Here is a 12253-nt window from a genome sequence, read left to right as displayed (position 1 = left end):
GGGGGGCAGGCTATACATGTAGGAGACAAAACGGGAACTCTATGTAGGGACAGGAATGTGGATGAATAAAATGAGTGTATATATCTCTAGATGAAACAGAAATCAAAGGCCAAGGTGGATAAAGAAATGAGAAGTTATCAATCTGGAGCAAGGAAACTGATAGGAGCATCTTAGAAATCTAGGCTCAAGAGTCCCCATGGGTAAGGGATTGACAGTCAATTCTGAATAGGATTCACAGATGTACCATTCCAGATAGAGCACCCACCCATAGCACCAGAAAGTCAAAGTTACGGTTCTGGAGTCACTCTGCTGAAGGAAAAACAGATGCCAAGCTACTGCAGGCGGGACTGCGGAAGTCAGTGGGACCAGGTGGTTAGTGGGTGTTACCCAGAAAAAGTACTCTTGGCTCTTAAAGAAAACTACTCACTGAAAAACGCCCACTCTAAAAATGTCTGTACCATTCTACACACAAAATTCAGAGTCCTGTAATAGGTTTAATTCCATTCAAACACTGGCAGGCTCTTTGTTAGAAAATAAAACACAGCATGTCTGAAATACAAAGTCATCAGCACTGAAGTCCAGAGAACTGGAACTGTGGAGGGAAACCACTTCTATTTGAAAATTCCTTCCCTCCTTCCCATCAGTTGTTGAATATCATTATATCCAATGAGCCAAATTTAAAGCTAAAACAATGGAGGTGGTAAGTGACATGCTCAAGGTCACACAATGTCAATCAACAGCAGATATGACAATACACTGATCTCTTGGCTTTAAGTGATCAATCTAAAAAGACAATATACCAATTCTGATCCATAAAGACAGCCTAACTGGTCGACCTTGTGAATAGGGTTCAAAAGCTTTGGGCTCACCAACAAAATGGGAGTGACCCAGTACAATTTACCAGTACCACACACCAGCTCCACAGGTTACCTGATCTCTCTGGGAGTCTGTTTTCTTATGCATTAAATAGACAAATCTACTTAAGGTTCCTGTAAGGAACAAATACATTTGTTCATGATGCAAAATATTTAGCACAGCCTCTGCACACTGTAAGCAGTCAACGGCAGCCACAGTATATTCCACACAAAAGTCTAACAAACAAATGGTCAGCTAGTGAAGGGACACTTACTACCTACCACATTTCTTTTCAATCCAGACGGCTTTACATTTAAAGAAATGTTTAAAAGAAAGGCACGTGTTAAACTTACCCATGCCTAGTTCTAGAACAGCCGTTGTTATCACAGTTTACTGTAAAAGCCTTTGTCGGCTCCCACACTGGATTGTGAGCTTCAGGGAGGAGCCCAGACTTATCTGTGGGCGCCCCTCACGTAGCACAATGCCTGCGACGCTGAATATGAAACTATTGGATCAACTAATGCACTTTTTTAAGGAAGTGAACACGCTGTTATTTCCTATGTGGATAGAGGTAGGTAGACCACATCTGGCCTATGAAATGCAGTCTTATTTATAGATTCAAACTGAGCTTCAACGAGCCCATGGAATACTTTCTGGCCATCTCCTCTATTCAAAAGTCTCATCAGTTAGCTATACAAAAAGCCACACTGGCTGAATGGTCTAGTAACAACAACAAACCCCATCAATTATGGTCCGCCTAAATGTGCAAAGTACTTTTAAAAGTTTATATCAACTCATTTAATCCTGAGCATCCTATGCGGTAGGTATCACTGTCCCTTTTTATAGATGCCAAGGGTAACTTGCCCAGGGTCACACAGGTATACCTGGTACACGCTCTTTCCTCTTTGCAGCACTCAAGAGTCAAGATAAATTATGATTCTCAATGCTTACTAAGAAAAAAAAAGCATTGACAATTTTTTTGATGGTCTCTAAAAAGTTATTACAGTGAGGTTTGAGACTGGCCTTAATTTATCTAGTTTTAAACGCCAAAATCAAAGTAAGCAGTTAAAAACAGCATATGCCAAAAACTCACCAGACTGTTAAACAAGCTTTAAGGTAAGGTTTGCGGACAAACAGTAACAATGGCCAAGGCTCACAACTACTTTATTGTTGCCTCCAATCTCTGTCCTGGTCAAGGCCATTCAGAAATAACTTTTATTGTTGGGTCTCTTAAGAAAACAATGAAATAAACTAACCAGTACAGGAAAAAAACTTACATAATAGAGGAATGGCCAGACTAAGAAAAAGTCATCTCACTCAAAGTCAGCTGGGAAATGACTTGTTCTCTTGGGGCCACCAATCAATTTTATCTCATTATAGTATCACAAATATACAACGATGCCTATATTAGATCTTTTAACAGAGAAAGCAGTAAGATGATTGGCTTTTAGCATATGCATCACAAAATAGAAAGTACTTTAGTCTATTTTTCCTTCCTAAGTATTCCCCTCAGAAAAATTCCCTTAGAATACAACTATGGTTCGCCATCATGACATACATATGACTACTAGGATCTTATTGGTGTTGAGACCAAGTTCTAAAGCTTAAAAGTTGCTATTATAGAATTAACTTCTTGCCCCCTAGTTAGTGTGAATTGTCACCTCTCCCTAGAAAAATGTAGGAACCCAGGAACTTTAAAATTCCTTTACAAGTAAATTTTAGTTCATTCTCTAAGGTACGGATCCTCATTTAAAGGAAAACTGCTTAGTTTGATGCCAATGAAAGAGCCGGCAGCATAACAGGATGTTATAATTTAGGATTTTCTTTCTCCTTACGTATATTCCTTATCTCCTCCTCCTCAACATAATATAGAAAATCTAAAACTCTACATAAGAGGTAGTATGATAAAGAAAAATTACTAACAGTGGTCCTGACTAAATTCTATTAGATGAAGAACCTAGGATTGGATAAATCAAACAGCATGCTGCAAAGTCACTGAAGAATTTTCTCCCTGGTATGAAGCAAACACTAGAAAAACTGGATAAGTAGTATCATCCCTACAAGCTAGAATGAATATATTCCCCCCCAATAAATTACATTATGTCTATTTTCAAAAATAGCTAAAATTCCTGTTCAAACACATTTACTTTAAAAAGACACATGTAAAGAAAAATTAAGGACGAAATGATGTTCACACAAAAGACATACACATGTTGCTCTACTACGAGTAGAAATCTATCTTTAGAGCCAGACTGCCTGGGTTTGATTTCTGGTTCCAGGACTTACCCTTTGCTGTGTGTGTGCATATCCCTAGGAAAGTTATTTAACTTCTCTGTGCCTCAGTTTCCTCATCTGTAAAATGGGACTAACAGTACTTACCTATCATAGGTTATGAAGGGTTATTAATATGTGTAAAGTGCTTAGAACAAAGCTTGGCACATAGTGAGCAACATAAGTGGTAGCTCTTATTATTATAAACTAATTGCTTGATGCTACCTCATCAGTTGATGAATAAATCACAAATGGATGGACTCTATATGTGTTTATGGTATACAGCATATATGCATGTCTAATCTATATATGTATATTCATTTATATGGTCAAATAACATTTACACAACACCTACTATAGCCCAGATCCTTATTTACTGAGTTTCTCACAAGAACACTTTAAAGACCATTACCATTTGCATTGTACAGATGAGAAAATGGGCTCAGAAAGACTGGAGATGCTATACACAAAATAAGGTTCTATAATACTGTTATTTTTTTAATGAGAACACATATGCCCAGTAGGGTTGGGTCTCATCAGAGGAAAAAAGAAAGCCATTAACAGTGAACTCTGATTAAAAAACAAAATCAAAAGCTTGTATTTAACAATTCACAGTTTATAAAAAGGCCTTATACAATAACTCTAAAGACAGAGAAAGCAAGAACCAGAGATTAAGCAGCATGTTCAAGATCATACAGCTAAAAAATGCTGCAGGCAAGACCTGAATCAAATTGATCTGACTCCAAGTCCAGGGCTCTTTCTACTCCTATATCCACAGCCAAATGGGCTAAAATGCACTTTTTGCAATGGCCCAAAAATCTGGAGACTCTGAGTGCCTTGGGAAGCAGCACCATGGGAATTTGCTCAGCCTGGTTTTATGGAGGTTGCCTCCCTGATCTTGAGATCCAATTCCAAAATGGCTTCAACGTAACACAAGCACTGCATGATGGGAAATGTACAGAAGATTATAGGGTAGAGCCATACCATACTCCAGGGACTGACAGTCCATAAATATTTACTACTGATGAATAAAGATATTCAGTCTGAAAACCAGGTGTGTGGTCTAGGCCAAATCACCTCACTTCCCATAAAGACCCCAGCTGAAAGATGGGTGAATGGTTTCTTATCTCACTGAGAGGAGGAGCCAGGAAAGTAATTCAGCATTTGCTACTGGATTAGTAGCCTTCTATTTTTTAGACCACACATCAAATTCTCATTTGGGTCCAGTAAAACTGGCAGGTTTTACTCTCACCATCTTGTGTGCTAAGGACATAGAGGCAAGAAATTCGAGGGCTCAGGCAACTGAGATACTATTCCTAAATAAGAAATGGGGTCCACCGAAAGTGTTCCAAGAAGATCACTACAACCTCAATATTTATACATATAAATTTCTAACAGGAAAATGCAAAAAGCTGAGTAACCATGTGTCTTGGTCTATAAACTGCATGTGTGTTTGTGTGTGTGTGTGTGGTTTCACACGAACAATTGAGACAATGAGAAATGCAGACCATTTTTATACTCTTACAAATGCCTCATCTTTCTGTTTGGGCTCTTGTTGCCGCCTGATTTTGTGTGTTCATAACATCATCTTTCCAAATTCCATTTCCCACAACAGGGCAAGTAAAACCAGAGCCTGATGCTATCTAGCCTTACCTAAGAGAAAACCAGTGACCGCAAGGACAAGAGACATGGATTTTTACAGAAAGGCTGGCAAATGGTCTTACCAATACTGCCACCTTTGAAAAGCCCCACTTGCATCCGAGGTCTCCATTTGCAATAGGCAAAGATGTACTGATCTTATGAAGAAAAGGGGCCCAAATCACTCGCACCCTTCCCCACCACCAAGGAGGCCATCAGGGCAAATTTCAGTCCTTAAAAACATGCTAACACCTAGTGTGAGGGAATTGGGGGCGAGGACACAAAAGACTCTGGCATTAATGACGGTCAATGCCGTGGGAAAATACTCGATATTCAGCCTTTGACTTTTTTTTTTTTTCCTGGGGATCCGGCCTGACTCAGTAACCGGTTCCAACAAATGCATTTTCTTGATTCAGACCTCAACCCTGGGCTTCCCAGGGAATCTCGGGTTCTGCCAGGCTCCAACACCAGCAAACGATGATGAAATAAATGGCTTTACTGCAAAGTGGGAGGGGGTTTTCTTTTTGCTTTCTCCCAAGGTTAAACCCCTTACCCACCCAGGGGAAGTCATGCAGGGGCATTGGGGCTCGAGAACTCGTCCACATTTGGTTCAATTTTAATTTTTGGAAGCCGAAAAGCGAGAAGCAGGGGTGACAGGGCTGAAAAGGTCGGATCTCCGCGCCCAAGGAGCAGGGAGGGGTCGCGCGAGAATCGAAAACTAGGCAATGAGGGAGGGCCCGAGGTCCGCGGCTGGAAGTCCCTTCCCGCCCGGTACGGAACCGCACCCCGCCCGCCGGGCAGGGCCGCAGGCGGCGAGGGCGGCCCGGGCCTCTCCAAGAGCGAAGGGCCCGGCCCCGGAAATAGGGAGGGGCCGCGGCGAGGCCAGGCCCGCGCCGCAGGCGGCCGCGCGGGGCCGAGGAGGCCGCACGCGCTACCCTAGAAGCCCACCCGCAGGGTCGCCCTGGTCGTAGTCGCCGCCACCTCCCCGCCGCCGTCGCCCGGGGGGAGCTTCGGGTTTTGGCCCCCGGGGGCCGCGGGCGGACCCCACGCCGTACTCACCGTGGGAGGACTGCAAAGGGCAAAGACGCTTATGAGAGGAGCTCCGAGAGCGGTGACCACTTTCTTCCCAGGCCCACTCCTCAGGCGGCAGCGGCGGCGGCGGCAGCAGCAGCAGCGGCGGCGGCTGCAGTGGCGGCGGCAGCAAGCACCCCGGCTCCGGAATCGGCGGCGGCGGTGGCGGCAGCTCCACTTCCGCTCCGGTCACCACTTCCGCTCCGGCCCCGAGCCCCGCCCTGCCCCTGCGCCTTCTCCTCATTGGGCGAGCGGGGCACGGGGTTGCCCCGGCCGCGTGAGAGGGGCGCTGACAGAGGGTGGAGGAAGCAGAGCGGAGGGCCGGGCTGCAGCGGCCGCGGGAGGGCGGAGGGCCGGGACCCGGAGCAAGGAGGAGGCGGGCGGAGGGGGACGGAAATGGGGGCGGGGGAGCGGAAAGAGGAGGTGGGAGGAGAGGGGGCGGGTGGGGGCAGGGTCAAGAACTGGGATGTGCGGGAACAAGGAAGACTGGGCNGTGGGAGGAGAGGGGGCGGGTGGGGGCAGGGTCAAGAACTGGGATGTGCGGGAACAAGGAAGACTGGGCAAGGTTTGGGGTTGGGCGGGCCTGAGGCCCACTCTGCTTAGGTTAAAACGGGAGTGGGCCAGGCCCATAGATTCCGAGGTCATCGGTTCTCTCCCCACCCTAGAAGTAATCGCCACGGGGTCGGAGGTTGAGGTCAGTCCCCTTTTGCTGTGTCCTTTGGAAATACTGGACCTAGGGACGGACAGAAATTGCTCATCCCCAAATTTTTGGTTAATCCTCTTTACAGTCCTTCAAGGTACTTATCATTTCCTCTTTTTTGGACTGAAGAGGCCATGAGAAGTGCCAGGAATCGAAGGTGGTTTCTTTCTTTCTTTCTTTTTTTTTTTTGAAGCCTGTGTCTATAATCTAGTAATTGAATACCCCCCTTTCCAAGCTCCTAGAGGAAACTTAAGGAAAGGAAACAGGCCTCCACGGCCCCTCGCTCCCATGACGGCTCTCACCATTATATACATTTTGACTCTTAAACACAGTTCTTTAAAATGCCTGTCACCTCCACGCCCTCCCTTTCATTCATTCTTTCAACAAATATTTATTGACCAGGCTGTGTGCTGATTGTGGGAGACCCAGCAAGAACAAGACGGAGCGGAGGGCGCTTGCTGTCTTGGAGCTCACAGTATGGTAGGAGAAAAAAAACAAAAGTGAATACGCCTTTGTCATCTCTCCTTTACCCTGACCCACCTTAATGATAGACTTCTAACTCATCACCTTCCCCTCAGCCCTGCCCCCATCAACTGCCAAAGAGATCTTTTTAAAATGCTATTCTAATCATGTTCCTTTCTTGCTTAAATCCTTCGGTGATTACTCAGACCTAGAAGACAATTGGTAAGCCCCTTGAGTGCAACAATCAAGGTTCTCCGGACTTGGCGTTACCCTGCACCCTTTCCCTGCTCTTTTCCCCTCCATCATAAAACCCCAATTCAATTGGATGATTCCTTCTCCTCCCAAGATAGGGTCCAGTATTTCTAAATCATTTGTGTTAGTTGCCAAGTTTTTAAAGACGGTGTGTGAACAAAAACCTGCATCTCTGCCTGGTCTGGCAACATTGCTGTGTGGCAACAGTTGGCTGAATCCAGGAGTGTGGCTGCCTACTCTAGGTCGGGCATGGACTTTTCAAAGTGCCAGGGTCCCCTCCTCACCAAGCCTACTTTCCTCATTCATGTTGTCTGTCATATAGGCAGGCGTTGGTGCTAGTCACCCCTGTGCTATACCGCCTTTTAACTTGAGCAAGCTTGAACGTTGTGTAATGTAAACAGCACGAATGTGACATCAAAACCGCAGGATGGCTTGAACCCCAGAAAAGTTTCCCAGTGCAAAAACTTCCCCATGGGGATCTATCTTTGGCAAACCAAAGGTCAGTAATCCAGAGACTGCTGAGGTTGAAATAAGTCTTCATGTAATATGACTGTGCCTTATGCCCCCATCCAGAAAATAGCCTAGTGGGTCACAGGGCTCATGATGATTACACCACAGATGACATCATCAGCGCATTGAAGGAACAGAAGTGCCCTTTGCCAGGCATCCCTGGGTGCCTGCTAACGGGTTGCATGGATAAGCTGCTTTCACCATCTCTGCATTCCAGGCCAACGGTCAACAAACCACAGCTATTAACCGACAGAGACACAAAGAAACATACAATGCGACAGATGCAGCCATAGGAATATATATGCCCGGGGTATGATGGGAGCATGGGAGAAGGGCACCTAACCCATCTTGCGAGTGTGGTGGGGGAGCAAGAAAGACTTCCTGAAAGAGGTGATACTTGAGCCTTAGATTCCATAATGAATTTTTTTGTTTATTTAATAGACTATTTTTTAGAGCGGTTTTAGGTTTACAGAAGAATTAACCAGATAGTAGAGTTCCCATAGACCCGCCCTCTCCCCACCCACATTTTCCCCTACGATTAGCATCTTACATTAGTGTTGTACATTAGTTACAATTGATGAACCAATATTAACACATTATTAATTAAAGTCAATTGTTTACATTAGGGTTTATTCTTTTTGTTGTTCTATGGATTTTGACAAATGCATAATGTTGGGCACCTACCATTACAGTATCACATAGAACAGATTCACTGTAGTAAAAATCTCAGTGCTTCAACTATTCAAACCTTACCCTCTCCTCTCACCCTAACCCTTGGCCATGACTTTTTGTTTACACTATCTTTGTTTTGTCTTTTCCAGATGTTGTATAGCTGGAATCGTACAGCCTTTACTGACTGGATTCTTTCATTAAGCAATATGATTTAAGATTCCTCCATATCTTTTTGTGGTTTAAGATCTCATTTCTTTTTATCCCTGAATATTACTCCATTGTATGAATGCACCACAGTTTGTCCTTCCTTCCTCCCTCTCTCCCCCCTCTCTCTCCCTTCCCTTTCTTTCTCTTCCCTTCCCTTCCCTTCCTTTCTTCTTTCTGCTTTCCTTCTTTCTTCCTCTTTTGCTTTTTATTATGACAATTTTCAAACAGACTCAAAAGTGGAGTGAATAGTACGATAAACTCCATGTACCCATCACCCAGCTTTATTTTACTATTCTTTTACACTGTTTTTAGGAGCAGTATGTTACACAGCAAATCCCAGACATTATATCACTGATTTTGAAAATACTTTAGTATGTAGCTCTAAGAGAGAAGAATTTTTAAAAAGTAACCACAATTCCATGATCATACTTAAGGAAATTAACAATAATTCCTTATTATCTTATAATACTTGGCCCAGTTTTGATTTTTCCCTAATTGTCTTAAAAATTACTTCTTTACATTGGTTTATTTCAATCAGAATCCAAAGAAGCTCCACATGTTGCATTTAGCTGTTAAATCTCTTAAGTGTCTTTTAATCCCTAATAGTTATTCTTCCTCCTTTTTTCTTTATATGATTGATTTGTTGAAGAAACTGGGTAAATTATAGAGTTTCTCACGGTCTGAATTTGGCTGATTGGGTTCTTGCAGTGTTTTAAAAATGTGACACCATCCCTTGAATGTCCAGTAAACTGTTAGTTCTATCTAAAGGCTTAATTAGATTTCAGCTCAATTTTTGGCAAGAAAATTTTACAGGTGGGACTGTGTGTTTCCTATTGCATCTTATCAAGAGGCACATAATATCTAATTGTCACTAATGATCTTTTTCAATCTGAAAACTTATTTCTTCCAGTTCTGGGATATTTTTGTGAATTATTTCTGTGAAGATTTCCTTCCTCCACCCCCCTATTTTCTTTGTCTTCACTTTCTGGAACCCCAATTATTCAGATATCTGAGCTCTTGGAATGATTTTCTAATTTTACGGTTTTTTCCTTTCTCTTATTTTTTTTATCTTTTTGTGTTTGGGTCTACTTTCTGAATATTATCTTCCAACTTGTATTTAGTCAGAATTCTGTGCAGGAATTGGAAGCAGAAACCACTGTAGTTATTTTAAGCAGAAAGGGATTTAATGAAAGGAATTAGGTGCTTGCAGACTCATTAGAAGAGCCAGAGTTACCTAAGTCAGGGGTGGGACTTTGTTTCAAAGTCACTATGGCTGTGATTGAGAGGTCAGGGTGACTACCTCTCGCTCCTCCTTCTGCATCCATCATAACTTCCTGATCACGCAAAGCTGGGGACTGGGCACTGGATCAGGGAGTCTGGCCACTGACGTTTGGCTCAAAAGTACAGTTCAAAGACAAGAGGGGCTGCCATTTGGATTGAATAAAAAGGTGAAATTGAAGGGTAGTCTATGACATGTCAACTTGCATGAGGTCTTCGATATCCATCCAACCAATTTTGGCTTTTCGTTTTAATGGAACAAAGGCTGAAATTCTGACACAGAGTGATCTATAGATGTGATCAGAAAAAGAGCTCCCATAGCCCTCACTAACTTTGCCAGACAAAGGTAGGCTGTGTCAAGACCAGAATCTTCAAACTCACTGAATTGACCTTTGGTCATATAATCACCTTTGTTTTCATATAAATGGAAAGGTAGATATCATTCATGTAAAAACCAAAAAAGATGGATCTGTATGTCTGTTTCATGGTGGCTGAACCAGAAATAAGTTTCACAGTGTGTCTAGGCTTTGCGGATTTCTATCTCTAGGGAAAGCGGCAAAGCATTGTCACGCTCCGGGACTTCCTCTAGCCTTGGAAAGTTCACACAGCCATCCATCTGCCTCCAGTCTCTTTCTTCAGCGAGCCACCTGGGCAAAAAGAACCATTCATGTATTGGGTGTTTGTGTGTGTGTGTGTGTGTGTGTGTGTGTGTTTTAAAAATGATATTTTTTAGCATTTAAGTAAGAAAACATCTGCTGTCTTCATTCTAAATAATGTATTTTATTACAAAGTGATGCATTAATATATTTTCATTGTAAGTAAACTAAAATGTTAAAAACTAAAGTCCCCGTGATCACCCCCTCCCCCAGTCCCCCAAGGCCATTTCTCCTCCCCAGAAAGTAACCAAGTATCAATTCCATAGCAGCATGCATTAATTAGGTTTTGCTGCAATAACAAACATGCTTAAAATCTCAGTGCCTTACAAAAACAAAGGTTTATTTCTTGTTCCTTTCATGTTTGTCATGGGTTGGCTTCAGCTGTATCTCTGGACACAGGTGGAAGAAGCAACCAGAGTAGGCTAATCTCATGGCAGAGGGGAAGAAAGGAATGGTGGAATCTCTAAAAGCTTCTGCTTGCAAGTTTCATGCCACTTTCCCTCACATTTCTTTGGTGAGTGAAAATCACAGGGAGGGGCAGTGAACGTTTGTCTAAAGTTTTGAAGAGTACATAAAACTATGGCTATAGATATCATTGCTATCTAATTTATTATGGTAGCGAACCTTACTTTCTTCAAGCAAAACATGTGTCTTAGAAGTCTTTCCATGTTATACAAATACATCAGTTTCCTTTCTAAACAGCTACATACTATGCCATAATATGGATGTACTATAGCTTATTTAGCTATTTCCCTATTTGAAGAAAATTAAATTTTGTTTCTATTTTTTGTTATTTCAAACAAGGGTGTAGCCAATATCCCTTACTTGCCCCTTGTGCAAGTGTTTCTCAGAGATGTGGATTGGCTGATGAATAGCGCTCTGAAGGAACTAGGCCAATTTTCTCTCTGTATCTGAATGTGGCACACTCATTAGGAGAATTTCAAGGAGAGTTTAATAACAGGACTGTTTTACAAAACACAGTGCAGTACCCCAGGGCTGGTAGCAATGGGGCTGTTACTCCCCCTGGGCCTGAAGGCACAAGAGGAGAGAGCAGTTAGTAGAACAAGGAGAATGAGAGTCCTGTGGAAAGGGCTGGGTGAAGCCAGCCCAATATGGCCCCATTGGAAGGAGCCAAGAGCATACAGGCCTCAAGTCACTCTTTTCTCTTCGGTCTCCTACTAGGCTGACCTCACCCAGATGACAGAGGGCCAAGGAGCCTGTTGATGTAGCCCTTGCAGGCCTGCCTCCTGGGACACAGAGGAGGTGGAGAGGAAAGAGCCAATCTGGAGGGGCACCACTCTCCCGCCCACAGTCCTGGAAATGACTTACTTATTTGCCAATACCTTAAGAAAAAAAATATCACTTAAGTGCATTTTAAATTTGCATTGCCCTGATTAAGAAGCAAGGACTTCTGCTGATAATGTAGGGACACAGATTGCCTCTTCTTCCCAGCGCTCAGTGGTGGCAAGATGTAAAGCCAGATACTGGTTCAGCCATTGTGTCATCATATTGGGGCCAGTGGAGAGGAACAGCCAAGAAGTGGATCTGGTGGCATCTGTTGAGTCCTGGATCAAGCCTTATCTGAGGCTACTCATGACTGTTGGGTAACATGAGCCAATGAATTCCCTTTTGCTTCAGACACTTTTGTTGGTAGTGTGTGTGTGTGTGTGTGTGTGTGTGT

The 12253-nt window shown here is 43.3% G+C and overlaps 1 protein-coding gene and 1 long non-coding RNA gene across 8 annotated transcripts in view; one reads left to right on the top strand and one right to left on the bottom strand.

Moving 5' to 3' along the window:
• The window catches only part of YWHAB (tyrosine 3-monooxygenase/tryptophan 5-monooxygenase activation protein beta), an 18935-nt gene extending 12927 nt beyond the window's left edge, over positions 1-6008 (bottom strand). The window contains exon 1 of the mRNA XM_019637102.1: positions 5824-6008. The gene's annotated coding sequence lies outside the window, so the exon portion shown is untranslated. The remainder of the gene's footprint in view (positions 1-5823) is intronic.
• A 353-nt stretch (positions 6009-6361) lies between these two features.
• Positions 6362-12253, top strand: part of LOC109379995 (uncharacterized) — a 9584-nt gene continuing 3692 nt past the window's right edge. The window contains exons 1-4 of one of the 7 annotated variants that reach the window (XR_002123334.1): positions 6362-6529; positions 6938-8069; positions 10954-11086; positions 11755-12251. This is a non-coding gene — a long non-coding RNA (uncharacterized LOC109379995). Of the gene's footprint in view, positions 8070-10953; positions 11087-11754; positions 12252-12253 lie in introns of all 7 variants that reach the window. The other 6 variants (XR_002123335.1, XR_002123337.1, XR_002123338.1 and 3 more) reach the window with 6 other exon arrangements.

Source organism: Hipposideros armiger, unplaced genomic scaffold (assembly GCF_001890085.2).
Source record: "Hipposideros armiger isolate ML-2016 unplaced genomic scaffold, ASM189008v1 scaffold_31, whole genome shotgun sequence".
Classification (NCBI taxonomy): domain Eukaryota; kingdom Metazoa; phylum Chordata; class Mammalia; order Chiroptera; family Hipposideridae; genus Hipposideros; species Hipposideros armiger.
This window is presented reverse-complemented; position numbering and strand designations above follow the sequence as displayed.